We start from the raw sequence: 22807 nt of genomic DNA on the forward strand, positions 1-22807 counted from the left end.
AAAACTCACATTAACAAACTTGTGATATGTTCCAAACTAACATACTATGAATGGGAAACTCAAAACAGCTATCTTACTTATCAAACATTCAAATAAAACATAGGTACATTAATAATCTCTTAAATTATATGCGATCTCAGACCCTGCAGAAAACATGACCTTACCGCATCAGTGGTTAAGAATGAACTGAGGGAGATCACGTTACGTCCCGTGCAATTGCACTGTCCAGCTATATTTACACAGCATCCGGGTCACGGACACAGCATCCGGGTCACGGACACAGCATCCGGGTCACGGACACAGCATCCGGGTCACGGACACACCCCGGATATACCACGTCATTAAACCCCTAGAGGGCGCAGTTTATACCTATTTTAGCTATAATTGAACTTGACCTTTCTACTCCGTTACACAAGCATTTAGAATGTAGAGTGCATATTGCGAAATTTCGCAACGTCAATAACACATCGGCCTCTAAAAAACGCCCGTTTTTTTTTTTTTTTTACCTCCGTTGCGGAAGGGCCCCCGCCGCCACCTTGCGGGGGGGCCTCGGGATTTTGCGGTACGCCACTGGGTAGTTCTGATCATATTGTAATTGTTTTGTGGAAGTGTCGAAGAGTTATTTATAAATGATGTATGAGGGAAGGGGACCTTTTAAAAATGCTCATCCAACTGCAGGAGTAAAGTCCAAAATCTATAAATCGAAGAAGCTAAAGAAACGATGACCCAAAAGATGGGTTCGGTCACCTATATATTAAATGACACATGAAACCAAGGGTCAATAGTTTTTATGTATTCTTGTACAGTATTACCAGTTTCGGGCTGTATGCACTTAACAGTTTTTTACGGTCGCTAAGTCGCAGTGTTCAATACTGAAGCCACAGAGTCACAACTCTTCATACAGTCAGCGAAGCTGAAGTCCATGTGGATCAAACTGTGACTCAAAATGCATCAATGACTACGTTCTCCAAAATCCATGAACACTTCTCTCATTCAAACTCCCCCACCTGCAAAACAATATGTATTTGCAACACATTTGTCCAATGTTAGTAACACACTGAGTTCAAAACTGAAGAACACATTGAAAACAGAATGATTTGGTGCATTTTTGCAGTAATCATATTTCTATCATGACTGAAAGCTTGCAATAAACTATGTTTTTTGCACAGTGTTTGAGTGTGCAGATGCTGTTATTTTGCACTCTATTGATACTCTTCAGTTCCAGCACCTCAGCAAAGTCTGATAACGGATGAGCGGTGGTATTTTCACTATTTGCAGTAATCATATTGAAATGTCTCGAAAATATTAGCAGAATACAATGAGATGAAATAGACTAGATGCATTGCGAGGGAAGACATTAGATGTGACCAGATGCAGACCAGAGGGTGGACCAAAACCCTCAGGAGTGAGACATTTTTTGTGTGATTGCTATTGTATTGTAGTCCTGGAATTTCAGTTTTTCTTTTTTGTTTGAACTTTCCACTTTATTTTACACTTTTCATTTTACACAAGTAAATGTATTGTACTTTGAAGTAAATGTACCGTAACTTAGTTTCTGCATATATAGATACTGAAAAAAAACACTAAAGGATCTAAGCAAATTGCGGCGTTTCTGATGTATTCTTGTTGCCTAATACTTAACAGTTTTACAGTCAACTATTCTGTCTATGATTACTATAAATCAAACCATTCTTATAATGAAATAGTCATTCTTGTGAAAATCATTCAAACTATGTAATGCTCCCTGTTGTTAGTGTTTTGTAAGTCAGAATGTTATGAATGACAGTGTATGCTTCTGAGTGAACATTGTTGCCAGTGTATGTTTGAACGAGCTTCTTTTGACACATGAATGAAGTGATTGGCCAACATGCATGTTAGTAATGCAGACTGTATGAAGAGTTGTGACTTCACTATTGAACACTGCGACTTAGCGACCGTAAAAAACTGTAAGCTGAGGTAAACAGACTGCTGCAGCTGCACGTGCTACCTGGCTTCTTTGGAACAGTCTGTCTGAGGTAAACGTGGGGGAAGAAAGAGGACGGCACAACTCACAGTTCAGTTCATTGCGCACATCTTCCATTGGTTTACAGACAGTATGGAACTGTTATTTTTTAGATATAAAGCAATCCTGTCCCATTACAGATAATAATGTAACATACTCGGCAAAACCATAGAAATGTGTTTGAATTATGATTTCATAAACATGTCACATATTCTTTTCTTCACAGAATGCCTTCACGCTTTGCTTGCTCAATGCCACTGTCTTCCATACAGAATGTGCATGTGCCACAAGGCCAGTTTTAACACGCTTTTTCATTATTCTGCACATTTGAATGTCAATTCTTTTTTCTTTCATTTAACAGCTTCTTGAGAGGACGTGTAATGGATGTTGCTCCAGTAACAAATATGTTGCAAACACATAACCCCACTACTAGCAGATTCTGGTATCCTATAAAATTTGTTATTAAAAATACAAACAAGCAAATCAACAAATAACACTTTATGAGAAACAATAATTGTTTGAATGGGTGTGATCATAAAACAAAATATAACACTTTCCACCAGACCAGCGTGTTTTCTTTTCACAGTAACAGTGTGTGTGTGTGTGTGTGTGTGTGTGTGTGTGTGTGCGTGTGTGTGTGTGTGTGTGTGTGTGTGTGTGTGTGTGTGTGTGCGTGTGTGCGTGCGTGCGCGTGCATGTGTGTGTGCGTGCATGCATGTGTCTGTGTATTTGTGAGTGTGCATGCATCTATGTGTTTGTGTCGGTGGGTGGCTGGGGGGGGGCATAGATATGAGTCTTCCACTGGAAGATGATTGGATAAGAGGAAACAGATGGATCGAGATTTTAGCCTCATATGTGATAAGGAGGTAATATTCTCCTTTTTTCACTACCTTATTTGAAAAGCAATCGCTTTCTGCCCAATAATGCAGTGCTTTAGATGGGATGTTAATATCAGTGGTGAAAGTCGATCTTCAGCAGGAAATTTGCTTTGCTCAATTCTGTGTGTGTGTGTGTGTGTGTGTGTGTGTGTGTGTGTGTGTGTGTGTGTGTGTGTGTGTGTGTGTGTGTGACTGGTCACATGCTAAATGGTAAATGGCCATGTTAAATCACTAGCGATCAAGGAATGAGATGCAGTACAGAGTGGAGAGTGCTGTTTTGGTCCAAACAAGGTCCTTTCTAAAATCTGCTGTCGTAGTCGAGCACTGGCCTTTAGGTTCCACTTGTAGGTTTTGTTTGTTTACCTGGATATGTGCACATTTGCCGCTATTGCAAAACGTAGCATATTGTATGCTTTCACTTTCATTTTCAGTGTCACCAAAGAGGGCAGTAAATCGCAAAATTACCTCTTCACAATTCTTTGCTTTTACGAAAGCCTTGCATGATTACAGTGATGCATTACATAGCAAGGGGAGCGCATTTATGTATCCATAATCATTGCTTTCTTTCATCTGGCTTCCAGTGGTGAGGCTGGGGATTCCTACCCCAAATCAAATCATATTGTGGCTTTTATATAAACACCATCCTTCATATTATTGCATATGTTTATTTTCTGTTTGTCTCTCCCTTGCTCATTTTATTGTTTTCATATTGTGTGAAGAATGAGCCCTATGGCAAATCTTAGATGCTCTTTTAACACACACACACACACACACACACACACATACACGCACACGCACATACGCACATACGCGCACACACACACGCGCTCACACATACATATACACATACACACAGACACACACGCATGCACGCACGCATGCACGCACACACACACACACACACACACGCACACGCTAACTTGTGCACACACGCGCACACGAGCACGCGCGCACACACACACACACACACACACACACACACACACACAGAAGCACAGAGCCACCGGCTATACTTTGACATTAATATAGAGAGACTCACAATCATTTACACTTCTACTGATTATAAACCGTTGCAATACATTACGACAGGATTTCTCTGCCAGTCTTGGAATGTGGCTAGGGGCCTTATATATGAGTCTTTAGATGTGATAAGTGTTAGGTTGAGAGGGTGGTCTCTGTATCAGTCTGGGTGAATCTGAGGTCATAGGGTGAGAAGGTTGATCATCATGATACCGATAAAGGGAATCCCTCATAAAGATTTCGATGAAACTGGTATCCAAATTGTGTATTTTGCTCTTGGTGGATTTTAAACTATAGGGTGATGGGGATAAAGGGTAAGAGGGTGGAGCATAATGATATTGATACAGCGAACCCTTCAGATAGACCGAGACAGAGGCAGATGAGAGAGGACCATGCCAACGGGGAGCATCCAGATGAAGTCTACTTGACAATGCTACAGCGTGTCAGCTGACAAGGTGATGGACAGGCAGCTCTCTAAGAACATCCCATTGACACATCCAGATGGCATTATGCGCTAAACCAGTCTCTGTTTTTGAATAATCGTCTTCAGGATTTTCCCCTTCGCTGTCAATGTGGTAATGACACTAAGCTGTAAGGCAGTGGGATTGGATTTATGGTTGAAGTGCTGCCCTATCAGAGAGGAGCAGGTGTTTTGGGGGGATCCATTCTGCCTCAACCTCATTCCTGCGCTTCTGCTATCACCAACCCTACCCGGCGCCTCAGAAACGAACAGATAACCACCACTACTACAGCAGGTACATTTACATTCACACACACTGGAGTCAGTAATGATGTAAAAAGTCAATGTAAATGCCCTGACAGAGACTGTGAGACTTATTAGAACGGTAGGGTGTCCCACCACTTGCCACCACTGTCAGGACGGCGTCACAACCTCATCTCTAACACCTGGGATCTTCCTCCTCAGACCTCTCTACCACCTACAACCCCACATTACCTTTATAATTAAAAAATAAAATATATTTTCCTCTAGCTATTGTGACTGCAGATGGCACTATCTTATCAAAGGTTTTACTTACGATATCTGTTGTATAGATGATTCACTTACTTAGACAAAATGAATGTACTTATTGTAAGTTGCTTTGGAAAAAAAGTGTCTGCTAAATGACTTAAATTAAATGAAAAATAAATAGTATGGCGTCATAGGTAGGTTGGTCTTATCCAGTGACACTCCCAATATACAGTAGTGATATACCAACCTGGTCTCACACGGCAGCCGTCAGGATTCGACGTCTGTCGTTCGTCTCCAAATGTCGAATTCCGACGAGAAAACGAGCTCTGAAAGCGCAGGGATACGCCTGTTATGTGCGCCTGTCGGGCTGACGGCACATTTTGAGATACAAGCGCTTCAACGTTCATTCATTTGGAACTGCGAGAATGAGTAACGTTATCCCGATTGAAATAACATACGTGTAACGTTAGCCAGCAATAGCTAGACTAGATATATAGATATAGTCACTATATAGTCTAAATGCAACCTGGTCTCACACGGCAGACGTCAGGATTCGGATGTAATATTAAACTCCCATATTTATTCTTTAAACAAACAAATCTGGGGGAGTGGTCGGAGTTAACGAGATATTGTTCCAATCCATTACCTGGCCTGAAAAGTTTGCATTGCCTAGCGTGTAGGCCCGTGAGAAATTGAGAGCATATAAATCACTAGATGCCTACAACTACGCAATCTGTGGTCATGTACAGTACATCAAATACCATGACATAGATTCTAAATAAGAACAATATTCCATTTGCTTACAGATTCCGGGGTGGCGTTATTTGCCGATGTCCGTGTGAGTCGTCCGCGAATACATGTCTTCCTCTTTGCTGGATTTGTCTGCTTGACTGCATCACGTTGTTTAATTATAAATAAGAACAATATTCCATTTGTTCATTTGCTTTAATGAAGTGACTCTGCGAAATGACAATAATTAAACAAGTCCTAGCAGGGCGAACGCAGGTGTAAACATTAGAACAGTAGTCTATCTATTTCCGTTTCCGGTGCGTGCACCTAAACATAATATGACCGTAGTGCAATATTCCCTAGATTCAGACTTTTATGTCTTGAAATCAGAAGTCCTCCCAAGCCAAAGACTATGGAGGGTGGATCGTGCCACATTTAAATGCAATACACACATCGGAATGCAATACACACATCGGAATGCAATACACGTGTAACACTAAATACAATGCAAAAATACGGCATATTTGTGCCAAAATAAAATCAATGTGTATTACATTTGAGCAGTGATGCCGGTAACGCGTTACTAAGTAACGCGTTACTCTAATCTGAATATTTTTTTCAGTAACGAGTATTCTAACGCGATACTATTTCCAAATCAGTAATCGGATTAAAGTTACTTATTCAAGTGACTGTGCGTTACTATTGCGTTACTACCTCATAACTTAGGCTAAATGCAGTATTTCTTTGTAATGTTCGATAGTAAACAAAAATTTGTTTGCTTTTCTCGCGTCTTGGGGAGTGACGTCAGTGCTCACGTTTTCAACACGAGGTTGCAGCAGAATCGCTCACGTGTATCACCACGCTGATTGCACAGTGTAAACAGAAGCGTAGCCTACACAACCTGCCTACATCCATCTATTCATCCGTGTCTGGCCTATCACAACCGTGCTACATCCATCTATTCATCCATGTCTGGCCTATCACAACCGTGCTACATCCATCTATTAATCCGTGTCTGGCCTATCACAATCGTGCTACATCCATCTATTCATCCGTGTCTGGCCTATCACAACCGTGCTACATCCATCTATTCATCCGTGTCTGGCCTATCACAACCTGCCTACATCCATCTATATACTGAGAGGGAGGCAAAGAAAGACTCTTTATTTTGTTGTTTTAAGTTATTGTTTAAAGTTTAATTATGTAATTTAAGTTACTGTTAAAATAAAGTGAGTTTTGGCAAAACCAGTTTTCATTTTTATGTTGCGGGGGGGTCGGGTGCCTAGGCAGCTGCCAATAGTAACTAAAAAAGTAACTAGTAATCTAACTTAGTTACTTTTAAAATCAAGTAATCAGTAAAGTAACTAGATTACTTTTTAAAGGAGTAATCAGTAATCAGTAATCAGAATACTTTTTCAAAGTAACTGTGGCAACACTGCATTTGAGCGCAGCGTATTACATTTGGTCACAAGTGTATTCCATTGAGCATGTGTATTACATTTGAGCGCAGCGTATTACATTTGGTCATGAGTGTATTCCATTCGAGTGTCGGTGGAAGAGTTTGAAGCAGCGGAGACAGGGTTGCCAGATGGGCTGTTTTTTTGTGGATTTAGCTGTTTTTAGACTGGTTAGGCTCGAAATTGTCAATCCCATCTGGCAACCCTGAGCGGAGAGTCTACAGATAGTATGTTTACAGCAGGCACGTGCCGTGAGCTTTTAGATTGGGTAAGCATAAAATATAGAAATACACGTAATTACACATACACGCTATCAGTGAACGCAGTTTCAAGGAAATGCAATTTTGATGCCCTAGAACCCGCTAATAAACTGTAGTGTCACTGTGTGATCAGATTACCAAAAACAAAAAAAACTGTTGCCAGTTTCGACTATATCAGGGGTGCTCATTGTTCAATCTTTTTTGAACCAAGATATTTTCAAGTAGCCAACCTGCTGAAATCGACAAGTCCAGTTTCAACATCGCACACGCACACACACACAACACAGACACACACCGTTTCCACCCTCCATAGTAAACTCACAACACACTTTCTTTTCACACTTTGTCACACAGGCACTTGACATCACATCACAAACCCTCCCTCTCTATCTCTCTCAAACACTTTTGGTCCAGAAGGCACGGACAGCGACATTAGGCCAATCTCAGCGATTGATTAACCAGCTCTCTGATTGATTGATTAAGCAGCTCTCTCTCCAAACACAACGGCAGAGGAAGTCTTAAATAAGAAGCCATATCCAGCAGCACAGCAGTACCCAAACCATATAGCTAAACAAGCACAGATCGCCACCAGCCTCGCGAATCATATAAATCAGCAAAGAAGCCATGACGTAAATGTAAAAATGATATCTTACCTTTACTTGAAAACGAGGTCCATGCACCTCTCCTTGCGAAGGAACACCTCTGTCACTTTAGTGTAAAAGTCACTCGCCTGTTGCAGTTTGTAAAGTCTCTCTTTTTCAATTGAGATCAGGGCCAGTGATGACACTGACAGTAATGTCCATATTCACAAAATTTAAAAAGCAAGTTATCCTTATTGATTAGATCGTTTGAGCTAGGTAGCATAAACTATTCTGCCGAGCGAGAGAAAGTAGTGTGAAATGTTATGTGAACTTGAAAATGATAGCCAATCAGTAGCTCTTGAATCGGAATGAAAGACCTACTGATTGGCTGTAAGCATGCTTACCCTGGCCACATTAACCAGCGGGCTGAAGCATCGAAAAAAATAAAAAAGACATTTTCACGCATTCGAATGTACGGGAGGGAAAGCAGAGAGAAGCAGAGTAGGGAGTGCTTTCTCCTGCAGGTGGTGCTAAAAATGCAACGTCAAAATGAATGACTCCTGCTGCCCTGGGACCTAAAATACGACTCTTTTAATGAAAACAAACAAACGGTTTAAATGCACTTTTATTTTAATATTTTCTTTCCTTTCCTTTTTTCGTTGGGTAAGCACTGCTTACCCTGCTTATATGGACGGCACGTCCCTGGTTTACAGATATCGCACTGCTGGAGATGCACTCCACACGTTCTTAAAAGAAATAAAGCTTTATTGTACTTAAAACAATATTTCGTATGTGTTTTTTGAGAGTTCTTTACATCAAATTATATACATCATGTCAGCTGTGTGCCAATCAATCAGGGGGGTGGCACCTGGGGTGGCCAATCAGATTTCAGGGGTGGCACGTGCTACCCCAGGCCACACCCTGGACACGCCCCTGGCTGCACTTGCATTAATTAGTTAGGCCACATCATTAGTTAGGCCACATCATTTTGAGATACAACCAAAGGAGAACAGATTTTAATAGGCCACATTTTGAGATACAACCAACGGAGAACAGATTTTAATAGGCCACATTTTGAGATACAACCAACGGAGAACAGATTTTAATAACAACAGCAGAAACAATTGTCATCTTCACTGTTTTATTCGCTGTCAATAGGCCTATCAAACTAGGCTATTTTACAACCCGACGGCAGTGCGCTTCAACGTTCATTCATTTGGAACTGCGAGAATGAGTAACGTTAGCCCGATTGCACTTGCATTAATTATAGGCTACATTTTGAGACCGGTCGGATCTATTCATACAACAAGGGACACAGCACTTTCCCGTTTTCCCCATATTGTCAGGGTATTTGAGCCTCGGAAAAGCGCTATATAAATATAATTTATTTATCAAAGTGGGTGTGGCTTAGACAGTTAGGGGGAGTGGCTTGTATCAAAGTGGGAGTGGCTTGTATCAAAGTGGGTGGAGCTTGTATCAAAGTGGGAGTGGCTTAGACACTTAGGGCGAGTGGCTTGTATTAAAGTGGGTGGAGCTTGTATCAAAGTGGGTGTGGTTTAGACAGTTAGGGGGAGTGGCTTGTATCAAAGTGGGCGTGGCCTGTCGGTGGGGCCGAGCCGAGTCTGAAAATATCTGAACCGTGTCTGTGGCACCTACGGTTGCGACGCTAAAGTCCTTTAACCTTTAATGTCACACTAGACTAGGCCCAAAAGCCTGAATTAAAGTGCTGGGGTACGTTTGGGCCCAGGGAACGGGCTGCGAAAGAGTCACACTCACCAAACTTGACACACTCCTTCCCCTTCATGGGACATTGTACCATGTCAACTTTCACCCTCCTAGGCCATTCCCTAGAGGCCTTCATAGGTCTGTGCCCTTTGACTGAAAGGTGCTCCTGCTGGGGTACGTTTGGGCCCAGGGAACGGGCTGCGAAAGAGTCACACTCACCAAACTCTACACACTCCTTCCCCTTCATGGGACATTGTACCATGTCAACTTTCACCCTCCTAGGCCATTCCCTAGAGGCCCTGCACGCGACGAAGTGGAAAACTGTAGGGAGCTCTAGTGCTTGATTGGAAGTGCCGTTTGTAAAAAGATATCTTCTCACACGTACAGGCACACAACAAGTACAACATGTTGCATTTTCATGCCATTAGGCAACTTGCTTCCTAGCATAGCAGGTCCCTGCTAATATATAGCAGTCGCGTGCAGGGCCTCTAGGGAATGGCCTAGGAGGGTGAAAGTTGACATGGTACAATGTCCCATGAAGGGGAAGGAGTGTGTAAAGTTTGGTGAGTGTGACTCTTTCGCAGCCCCTTCCCTGGGCCCAAACGTACCCTTTTCTCCACAGAAACACAGTGGCCATATAAAGTCATGGAGGTATTTCAAAGTCCAAATGGACCTGCTATGCTAGGAAGCAAGTTGCCTAATGGCATGAAAATGCAACATGTTGTACTCGTTGTGTGCCTGTATGTGTGAGAAGATGTCTCATTCCAAACGGCACTTCACATCAAGCACTAGAACCTCCCTACAGTTGTCCGCCGCGTCGCGTGCAGGGCCTCTAGGGAATGGTCTAGGAGGGTGAAAGTTGAAATTGTACAATATCCCATGAAGGGGAAGGAGTGTGTCAAGTTTGGTGAGTGTGACTCTTTCGCAGCCCGTTCCCTGGGCCCAAACGTACCCCAGCACTTTAATTCAGGCTTTTGGGCCTAGTCTAGTGTGACATTAAAGGTTAAAGGACTTTAGCGTCGCAACCGTAGGTGCCACAGACACGGTTCAGATATTTTCAGACTCGGCTCGGCCCCACCGACAGGCCACGCCCACTTTGATACAAGCCACTCCCCCTAACTGTCTAAACCACACCCACTTTGATACAAGCTCCACCCACTTTGATACAAGCCACTCCCACTTTGATACAAGCCACTCCCCCTAACTGTCTAAGCCACACCCACTTTGATAAATAAATTATATTTATATAGCGCTTTTCCGAGGCTCAAATACCCTGACAATATGGGGAAAACGGGAAAGTGCTGTGTCCCTTGTTGTATGAATAGATCCGACCGGTCTCAAAATGTAGCCTATAATTAATGCAAGTGCAATCGGGCTAACGTTACTCATTCTCGCAGTTCCAAATGAATGAACGTTGAAGCGCACTGCCGTCGGGTTGTAAAATAGCCTAGTTTGATAGGCCTATTGACAGCGAATAAAACAGTGAAGATGACAATTGTTTCTGCTGTTGTTATTAAAATCTGTTCTCCGTTGGTTGTATCTCAAAATGTGGCCTATTAAAATCTGTTCTCCGTTGGTTGTATCTCAAAATGTGGCCTATTAAAATCTGTTCTCCGTTGGTTGTATCTCAAAATGATGTGGCCTAACTAATGATGTGGCCTAACTAATTAATGCAAGTGCAGCCAGGGGCGTGTCCAGGGTGTGGCCTGGGGTAGCACGTGCCACCCCTGAAATCTGATTGGCCACCCCAGGTGCCACCCCCCTGATTGATTGGCACACAGCTGACATGATGTATATAATTTGATGTAAAGAACTCTCAAAAAACACATACGAAATATTGTTTTAAGTACAATAAAGCTTTATTTATTTTAAGAACGTGTGGAGTGCATCTCCAGCAGTGCGATATCTGTAAACATACTATCTGTAGACTCTCCGCTCAGGGTTGCCAGATGGGATTCACAATTTCGAGCCTAACCAGTCTAAAAACAGCTAAATCCACAAAAAAACAGCCCATCTGGCAACCCTGTCTCCGCTGCTTCAAACTCTTCCACCGACACTCGAATGGAATACACTCATGACCAAATGTAATACGCTGCGCTCAAATGTAATACACATGCTCAATGGAATACACTTGTGACCAAATGTAATACGCTGCGCTCAAATGTAATACACATTGATTTTATTTTGGCACAAATATGCCGTATTTTTGCATTGTATTTAGTGTTACACGTGTATTGCATTCCGATGTGTGTATTGCATTCCGATGTGTGTATTGCATTTAAATGTGGCACGATCCACCCTCCATAGTCTTTGGCTTGGGAGGACTTCTGATTTCAAGACATAAAAGTCTGAATCTAGGGAATATTGCACTATGGTCATATTATGTTTAGGTGCACGCACCGAAAACGGAAATAGATTGACTACTGTTCTAATGTTTACACCTGCGTTCGCCCTGCTAGGACTTGTTTAATTATTGTCATTTCGCAGAGTCACTTCATTAAAGCAAATGAACAAATGGAATATTGTTCTTATTTATAATTAAACAACGTGATGCAGTCAAGCAGACAAATCCAGCAAAGAGGAAGACGCATGTATTCGCGGACGACTCACACGGACATCGGCAAATAACGCCACCCCGGAATCTGTAAGCAAATGGAATATTGTTCTTATTTAGAATCTATGTCATGGTATTTGATGTACTGTACATGACCACAGATTGCGTAGTTGTAGGCATCTAGTGATTTATATGCTCTCAATTTCTCACAGGCCTACACGCTAGGCAATGCAAACTTTTCAGGCCAGGTAATGGATTGGAACAATATCTCGTTAACTCCGACCACTCCCCCAGATTTGTTTGTTTAAAGAATAAATATGGGAGTTTAATATTACATCCGAATCCTGACGTCTGCCGTGTGAGACCAGGTTGCATTTAGACTATATAGTGACTATATCTAGCTATATATATCTAGTCTAGCTATTGCTGGCTAACGTTACACGTATGTTATTTTAGCTCTCACCTTGTAACAATTAGCTGTAGGCAATAATAATCATAATAAATTATATTTATATAACGCTTTATTAATGCAAGTGCAATCGGGATAACGTTACTCATTCTCGCAGTTCCAAATGAATGAACGTTGAAGCGCTTGTATCTCAAAATGTGCCGTCAGCCCGACAGGCGCACATAACAGGCGCATCCCTGCGCTTTCAGAGCTCGTTTTCTCGTCGGAATTCGACGTTTGGAGACGAACGACAGACGTTGAATCCTGACGGCTGCCGTGTGAGACCAGGTTGGATATACAGCAGTGAGTTCTTTCAAAGAAGGAAGCTGAAACAATCAAATCAAACCAACTATCTCAACCAGTACCTGTTGGTCACAATGACAGTGCTGGTCAAGGTTCACAGTTAAAGAGAAAACAAATCTAGAGAATAATGATGAGCTAAATATTCACCAGTTGTACCGTATCTATGAACATGGAGGCTCCAGATGAAGGTACAGGGCCTCAGGCCATCACTCAGCTCCAGGCCACGCTACCAGTGATGTAGGAGAGAGACAGTACACTGTACTGTACTGTAGCTGGATGTTACAGCCATACCTTTTTACCTACTATAAGAGCTATTTACACACAATGACCACTGGTTGGCCACCTTGTAAATTAGCCTGCTTCCTACACAGAAAAACTGCAAAATACTAGCTTATCCTGATGTGATTTTGAAAATGCAAGGATACTGGGTGGTAGAACGCACATATCTAGGAAAAGTCATGAAAGGAGGGTCCTGAAATTTGATCGAGTGCAAAGATATAAAACAATGTCTACCCACCCATGGTTGTTCTAAAATGTCTATTCTCAGCTATGGGCATACTGAGTTGAACCATGTTGCGGAGCGGAAAGGGGAAATTACAGAGTGAGTGAGAGAGAGAGAGAGAGAGAGAGAGAGAGAGAGAGAGAGAGAGAGAGAGAGAGAGAGAGAGAGAGAGAGAGAGAGAGAGAGAGAAGCGAGAGAGAGAGAGAGAGAGAGAGAGAGAGAGAGAGAGAGAAGGCTTAGTATCAGGAGGCTATTCTCCATGACGTCAATACTAGCCACCAACCTCCCCGACCATTATCCTTTCATTTCCCACCAATGATGTCCCAAATAACAGCATTTATTTGTTTTACACAGAAAGGAAATAGAGCAGGTGGTTAAGAGATGGTCTGGGGAACCACCAGGTATACCTGACCACCAGGAGCTTGTCAAGAGGGACAATCAGGCTGAGGTCTAGGCTTGAGCTGTTTCAATACCCACACTATCTCCCCATGTAGAATATATGGCTGACACATTGCTTCATTCCAAGCGGTACGCTACAATCAGTGTTGTCACACAATGCATTGCCTCCATGTCACATTCACACTCTCTCAATGCACTGTATGTATGCACCCCTGTTCCTCCAATCAGATGGCTGATTCGAGGGGGAGTCTCAAGTTTGGCACACGGTTGTATGGTCGCACGCTGAGCAAACCACAGGCAGTCCCACTCTCGTTGTGATTCATATTCCAACGAGCAGGGACCTGAATGATTGGTTGACTCAGGGCATCAATATCCTGTTTGATCTACGGTAGCGACAAAATAGTGATACAGAAGTGATGTGGACATCATATGGAGACATTCGGGGGTGTAAAGATGCCTGTGGCCTGCCCCAGGCAAGTGGAAGGTGGGAAAGAGAGGGGGAGAGAGGGAGGGGCGAGGATGATCAAACAACAAAAGACTTAACAGCTTGAAAGAAAGATATGAAAAACAGCTGACAGGGGGCATATTCTCCCAACGTTCCTGTATTCTAAACTCTTCACATATTGATTTCTGGCTCCATATTTGATCTCTTCCATGTTTTCCCTCTGAGATGACATTCACCATAAGGTGACTCCCTCTACCCTCCACCCCTACCCCCATCCATCTCCCTGTACCAATCAATGCTTCTACAGGCTACAGCTTTCCTAACAAGAGAGACACAAAACTCTCTCCATTGTCCTCTGAGACCTCCGTGCAGTGCAGGGTAAAACTGATCAATGCTCCCTGTCCCTGCTATATTCCCACTGCACTCAATTCATATTGATGGCTTGTATCTGAGGGGTGGTGGAGTGTTCGCAGATGATTGTGTAGGGCTCTGCAGTAGTCGTATTCTGCAGTGTAACCAAGACTTGCAATCTGAACTTTGAGGGGTTGGATCTGCTTTGGGAAATGTTTTATGTCCTAAAATGCTTTTAATTGTTTTTGCGAATTTGTGTTGCTATACAGACCTTGTGCAATGATACTAAGTTGGGCTGTAAAAGTGTGACCATGTCTGCATATATTTTCACCTTTGAAATGCTTTCTGCGATGAAAAGCTGACACTGCGTAGGGGTGGGACAGGGATAGTGTACCAAACACCCAAAACCGCCTGTGGCCTCCCCCAGGCAAGCGGAAGGAGGGAAAGAGAAGGGGAGAGAGGGAGGGGTGAGGATGATCAAACAGCAACAGACTCTTAACAGCTTAAAAGACAGACACAGAAAACAGATGACTGGGGCAAATTCTCCCAAGGTTCCTATTATTCTAAACTCTTTCTCTCTCTGTATTTCTCTCTGTTTCCCCTCTCTCTCTCTATCAAATACTGTACTTTAGTTTAGAACTCAGAAGCAGAAATAGCTGCTACAGCATGCTTTTAAGAACATCTTACAACATTCTCTCTCTCTTTCTCTCTCTCTCTCTCTAGTCTCATACTTAAGACGCAGTTGTTGCAGTGTTGAATCACAGACTCGTGATGTGCATGAACAGGTAAAGACAGGGACATGACGAGGGAACAGGAAAAGTCAGTTTGACACACTTCCGTCTGTTGATCACTGTGACAATAACCGTACCACCTGAAGAGTCTGGCTGAGTGAGACTACACCTGATACAACTTGGATAGTTGTCCTTTCTGTAGGAAAGGGTGAAGGAAGTTATAATCTAACCTATGAAAGATGTGTACTGTGTGTGCCTTGTCTGGAAGATTAACCATGTCAAATAAAATATGTTCTTCTATACCTAACCATTCATCTCTGTCTGATGGCTTCATTTGACAACAATGTAGTATTCCCCAATACTACAACATTAGTTAATTAATAACTCATAATCAAATTAATTAATTATATATGATATACTGTATTTTGGGGGCAGCAGGTAGCTCATACTTTATGTAGGATATATGACGTATCTCATACATTCAGAAAGGAAACAACCACAAGGGGAAAATAATATTATTGCATTCAATTCCTAATCAATCAGGTCAGAAAGAGTATATACATATTATGTGTGTACAAATGATAGAGTCCTTCACAACTCCCCTTGAATTTGGATGTTATTTGAACGAGACCAACAGATACCCAGCCTTGTATCAAAAATGTAAACAAATCAGGAGGGGTGTGATAACCAAATCATAGGGCTTGCTGCCACCTTCATGAAAACATAATTTGCTTCTGTGAAATACCTCTCTGATCGCTCCATGTCTCCCCTCTCTCTGACAAGCACGAATCCTCAAATACAATACTCCCTCTCTATCTCTATGAAGCACGTGAACACGCACATACATACACATCACACACACACACGCACACACACCCATATACAAAGCAATATTGCTACAACAACAAGGCAGCGTGCTGATCTTAAGACGGCGGTGAATAAAGCGAGCGCCAATGTGGTGTGAAAGTGGCTTCTGATTGTTACATGCTTTATTGTGATACTCTTTCATGGTTGGCTAATCCTCAAACCCCTACCCCCAATCCTCCACCCTTCATCCACCCCCATCCCTCATTCGCTGAGAGATTTCGTTCCTAACCACAGAAGAACTATAAATAAAACATTTGTGTGAGTGACAGTAAAAGTAGCATTGGAGTGGGGTGGGGTGGCATCAGTAAAGCTTGATACACACTCACACATACGCACATATGAAGGCAGTAGTGTATAGTGTGAATATGAATGGAGCGATTTCACAGTAACGCTACATACCTCATAAAACAGTCCTAGACATGTAGTCATCATCTCTAGATGCTGGAGAAACAGTATGAAGGGGGCTTTGAGGGTCTTAATCTTCACTAAATGATCGTGTAGCTTCGCCAAGTCTAGCTAGCAACAGTAACATCCAGCCACACAGCAACACAGGGCGGGACGGAGGCAGAGGACTGTATCTCCAAAACGAACGCTTTGTGGTGCAATCTCACTGACTGTTGGTGTTCCCACATTGAGGATGGACTTCCGTTTGGTCTGAGAACACTAACATTTGTGTGCCAATGGACCTTGTTAGTGCATGCCAAATCTGTATTTCATTGGCTTACACGCTTATACTTCAGCACGTCTCCCCCCCCAGCGGACCAGACCCGATGATAAACGGTCTAGTACGGTAACTTAAGTTTCATACTTCCTCCCAGACCGAAGTTGGTCCTGCCTTGAAATGATTTCCCACTTGATTGAACTTCAAATTTCCTCTTTTCATTTATATTTGCCTATTAAAAAGCCCATTTTTGCACACATGCCTAGTCGGGCCCAGTTCATCATCTCCACCTCATCTTTAGAGCAATTTCCTTCAATGTGATCATATATCCATATAATGGGTAATGAAACTGTCTCCTCGTTGAGCCCCCCCCCCCCCCCCCCCCCGGCAGCCATGATGGATCATACCTCCTCCAAACAGAGCAAGCCTCCTGACGAGGAAGAGCGACAGCCCAAGCATCCCGCACTCCCACCTCCCTACTACCCATTGACCCTTCACCCTTCACCCTATCCCCATCCCTCTCTCTCTAAGGCAGGAGGCTAGGATAGCCATGAATAGCCTACCTCCACCAAAATGAGTTGACTAGAATTTGTGTTGTGAAATCTCCAATATTCACCAGATTGTTTGAAAGACAGACCTACATTATACTGACCAATCCTTTCAATAATCATACACCATTTGACTGAATGTAAGCATCGTCTAAAGCTGCGTGCACACCAGGCCATTGCGTTGCACCGGAAGTCATTCATCTCAATGGGGCAGTTGCGTTGATCAGTTGCCTTGCTCTGCATTGCGTTTCTTGACCGTCAGGGTGCGCTAATCAGTCAAACAAATTCAGCTTTTGCGTTGCGTTGGATCCGTTAAAACAACCGGAAGTAAACCGGAAGTAGTTTCTTGCCCAGAGCTTTCGCCTCAGATGTAAAATCCTCAATTTTGGCCGCCATTGGCTACAATCTGTAATTTGGCTCTACAAGTGTTAATATGTCATTTTATGAAGTGTGTATATGTTTTCAGGCGAGAAAGTAACCATATATATTCACAAAATGTGTCCAGTTTATCAAAATAACCCGTTTATATATCTTATCTGACGTTTTTTTCCCCACTTCTGTGGGAAACTTCGCTAGCAACACGAGTAGAGCTTTGCATCTGCATCGCACGTTGAAGTACGTCAAGCCCATCCCACCAGGTTGCGCCAGAACGGTGGGTCACGGTCCCTGGTGTGTGTAACGATGGTCAAACAGGCAAACTTCTTTCAACCAATTATTTTTATTGATCTGCATGGAAGACATATAAAACACAAATCTTCCTCTGGTCTGCAACTCTTGTGAATCTATTCAGATGGCAGCCATATTCTGGTTGTCCCACCGTGTATGTATATTTCACATCAGGATAATTTGTTTACAGAAAGAACACAAATTTCCCTCAAACATTACAAATAACAATTACAAACAACATGTGGAGCAACATACCTGCATGGAAGACATATAAAACACAAATCTTCCTCTGGTCTGCAACTCTTGTGAATTTGCGCATTCAAAATAACATACAATAAATGTTCTGTTTCACATCATCTGAGCTAGCAGCCAAAAGGCAGGAACTGAATGTGAAACACCACTAGCCAACATAGAGAACTCCCGTATAATACAAAATGTTCACAAACATACAATCCGTGGACGAAACTATACAGAAATCATCACAATACATGTAAAAACAAACAGCACAGTACTACACCAACATTTTCACCTTACATTACAAGATTCTCCACACAAATAATAAAATACGAGGAGCATTTTACATCGCACACATACCTATTCAGATGGCAGCCATATTCTGGTACCACCGTAAGTATGGCAACAACAGAAGGACAAAAGAACGCGCAGACCTGCAGTACACCCAAACTCCAAAGGGGGCTCCAACAACAACCAGGGCTGCTCAAGCACGGCGAAACTCATCTACATTCACCACAACTAAACATACATTCCCAACTCTGTTACACCCACCTCCCCTGAATTTCGCCAACCTTGAGCAGCAACTATACATTTAAATACTACTTTTTACTTTTTACACTATTACATAAAGCCACCAAAGGACAGGACAGCCAACTTGAAAAGTTGGTAAACTATCTCTCCAACCAACTACTGGCGGTAGGATGCGTTCTACACCCCCACAAGACCCTTTTTTCACTGTGTATTACTAGCCTTCAAGAGGCCACAACCTCTTATGAAACAATCAGAATAACGAACAAACCTATATGTCATAGGATGTCAGTGTGCACAGTGTATACATGCACTGAACTGAGCTTCGGCTTATCTAACTGTGGAAAGCCTGGAACACTGACCTACAAACAGCTCGAATGTTTGACTTAGTGTCTTGGATAATGTCTTGTCCTGACATAGTATAAATCAATCTGTCAACTGGTTTGATAAGGCGACCAAACTTGGACTTGACCTGTGTGACTGTACTAGGATGTTCACACTGTGTGACAGAAGCTAGAGTGTCAGTACGCTGTGTGTCACTAGCATCAGCTGTCTGATTTGTGTTACCAGAAACATCAGTACAATCATCAGCGCTAACCACAAATCTAGAATCAGAGTTAATGGACTGATCTACCATTTGCTCCTCAGCCATCTGCTCAGGGACCCTCTGAGGGGCAAACGAGACTGAAGACACTGCAGTGTTAGTAGCCTCTGTCCGTGAGTGGTCAGGGAAGGGTAACTGGGTGACCCACTCTAGGGTTCTTCCCTTGGGATCCGTGGGCTCTGGGACAGTCAAGGGAACATCCCTCTCCCGAACAGCTCTTCCCCCATACTCCATGTCTTCAACCTCCCCTCCCTCACTCCCAGGACAGGAATCCACTCTCTCCGACTCGAACGCGGTTCCTCTACTCACTTCCCCAGGCAAGGAATCCTGTTCCACTTCCGACACGGACATGTCACTTGGCTCATTTGATATATGAACAGCAGACAGGGATGAAACTGGGTCAGAGATCACACTCGTATCATACACCGGCAGAAAGTTTACCAACATCAATAGATTACGGTGGACTACCTTCTCTCGTCCAGTGACAGTGTCTTGTATCCTATATGTGGGAGTCTCAGAGTTCCTATCCACCACAGTGTATACAGTAGACTCCCAACGGTCAGCCACCTTTCTCTTTCCTCTCTCTCTCTTGTTCGCCAACAGCACACGGTCTCCGACGTCAATGGTGGGCCCTTTCACTCGTCTGTTGTAGAGCTCTGTGTGACGGTGCTGTTCTTTTATGACATGTTCCTGGGCTATGACCATAGCTTCTCTCAGATCCTTCGTGAGAGACATCACATACTTGTCGTAGCTGACCACAGCTGGATCATTCAGGACTGTCCGGAAGAGTATATCGACAGGGAGACGAGGAGTACGCCCGAACATCAGATAGAAAGGTGCATAGCCAGTTGACTCATGCGCTGTGCTATTGTACATGAACGTCAGAGTTTGCAAACGCCTCGGCCAGTTGATTTTTGCCTCTGGTTCAAGCGCTCGGATCATGTTACCGAGAGTTCTATTGAAACGTTCCACACTACCGTTACCCATCGGGTGATACGGGGTTGTGTGCGACTTTCTGACACCGGAGACTCTGAGCAGCTCACTCACTAGTTGACTCTCGAAGCTAGCTCCCTGGTCGCTATGGATACGTTCTGGGAACCCAAAGACGCAGAAGAACTTGTCCCATAGAACTCTCGCCACCTGTTTGGCTGACTGATCTTTGCAGGGGAATGCCTGGGCCATTCTTGTAAAATGGTCAGTAACAACTAACACATCAACTGACTTGTTCCTTGAGTCCTCCGCTGACCAGAAATCAATGCAAACCAGCTGAAGTGGCCTGGTTGATGTGATACTCTGCAAAGGCGCCCTCGCAGCAGGTTCAACAGTCTTACTGACAATACACCGCTGGCAGTTACTGACGTAGTCTCTTACGTCTCTGTCGAGGTTGAGCCAGAAGAACCTCTGTCTGGCCAAGCCAAGACTCCTGAACTGACCTTGATGGCCGGCATGGTCATGAACACCTCTCAGAACTTCAACTTTCTTAGACTCAGGAACCACATACTGGCGGCGTTTTGACTTCACGACTTGATCCCTCGAGACTCTGTAGAGCAGGGGTCGGCAATTAGGTTTGGCCTCGGGCCCAAAAAAATTTTGAGCCACTAGATGGCGGGCCCGAACGTTTTTTTTTTTTTTTTTTTTTTTTCCTTAACACCAGGGGAGCCACCCCTCCTAAATTTCGTTGTTTGGTACCTGTACTGTAGCAATGACAATAAAGACCATTCTTCATTCCATTCATTCATTCATTCATTCATTCATAAGTAATTGATTGTTAAAAAATGTGACACGTTCTAATGCTTTGACTTTTCTTTCGAAAAATGTACACATCGCTAGTCAACTAACACAGCTTGTTTTGTGAGCCTGCTAACAATGTAAAGTAGTGTTGTAGTTAACTAGGTAACAATGTAAAGTAGTGTTCTAGTTAACTAGATAACAATGTAAAGTAGTGTTGTAGTTAACTAGGTAACAATGTAAAGTAGTGTTCTAGTTAACTAGGTAACAATGTAAAGTAGTGTTCTAGTTAACTAGGTAACAATGTAAAGTAGTGTTGTAGTTAACTAGGTAACAATGTAAAGTAGTGTTGTAGTTAACTAGGTAACAATGTAAAGTAGTGTTGTAGTTAACTAGGTAACAATGTAAAGTAGTGTTGTAGTTAACTAGGTAACAATGTAAAGTAGTGTTGTAGTTAACTAGGTAACAATGTAAAGTAGTGTTGTAGCTAACTAGGTAGCAGTCCAATCCATTACGTTGCAGTATTTTGGCTTGACTAGCAAGTTTGTGTTGTGATTCTCAACAACGTTGAAACGTAGTTTCACCCTTTTCCATAGTTTTGAATAATAAATGTGTGGACTGACGATGTAGCGCAGCCTAGCTTATTCTAATAATTATTTAACATACTTTCATTCTGAATGATTCCCCCCTCCTTCCAGACAAGGTACCCTTATTATTGGATTGGTTGTTTGGTGCCGGGTGAAGTTAGCTAAACATTTAACCTGCTAACTAGCAAGAGAAACATCATGTCACTCTCCAAAGGTGTAAAGAGGAAAGTTGACGGTGAAAACAGGGCATTTAAAGAGGAATGGACAGCGAACTATAATGTTCATCCTACCTGGTTTCATCAACGCAAAGCCGTTGTGAGACTCACATCTTCCGTGCTCACAATGTTCCCTTTCTATACATGCGAGTCGTCCTTTTCCTCAATGAATGTGATAAAGACGCACGAGAGGAATCGATTGATGCAAAAAAAAACTTGAGAACTGCCTGCGGATTAAAGTGACGTCCATATAACCAGATATCAAGCAAATACTGACCGATGGGAGATGCCACTTTTCACATTAAGTGAGTACCAAGCCTGTCGTTATTGTATTTAATAACCTAATTGTATTTTTTATATTTTGAATGAATGGCTCATTGTAATTATTATCCCTAATAGCGTGTTTGCTCTGTCGTTTCAGGAGCATAGGCCTATGCACCACCACCCCTCGCATAAGCGGATTACTTTTCTTTCTTTTCTTTTTTTCACCGATTTTGTTGTCAATGTTTTTCAGAATATTAAACTGAATTTGCTTTGTTACTGTTCATATGTGTGTTGCAGTCACATATACGTAAACATTACGTTTGAATTATTTACTGAGCTGGTGTTATTTTTTTCAAACCACACACGGCTATTTCAGCACTACACGTTGTCCACCTACTTATGATTCACTATGAGGGGTTCAGCGTCAGTGCGCTTCGGTGCACCCCGCTGCCTGATTGTCTGTCCCTGTGTCATTCACTCTCAACATGGATAAAAGTACAATAAGCATTATTCAGGTGGAGGTAGATTCTCTATTCGGACATTATAGGCG

This window comes from Nansenia antarctica (genome assembly GCF_963989245.1).
Source record: "Nansenia antarctica genome assembly, chromosome: 1".
Taxonomy (NCBI): Eukaryota; Metazoa; Chordata; class Actinopteri; order Argentiniformes; family Microstomatidae; genus Nansenia; species Nansenia antarctica.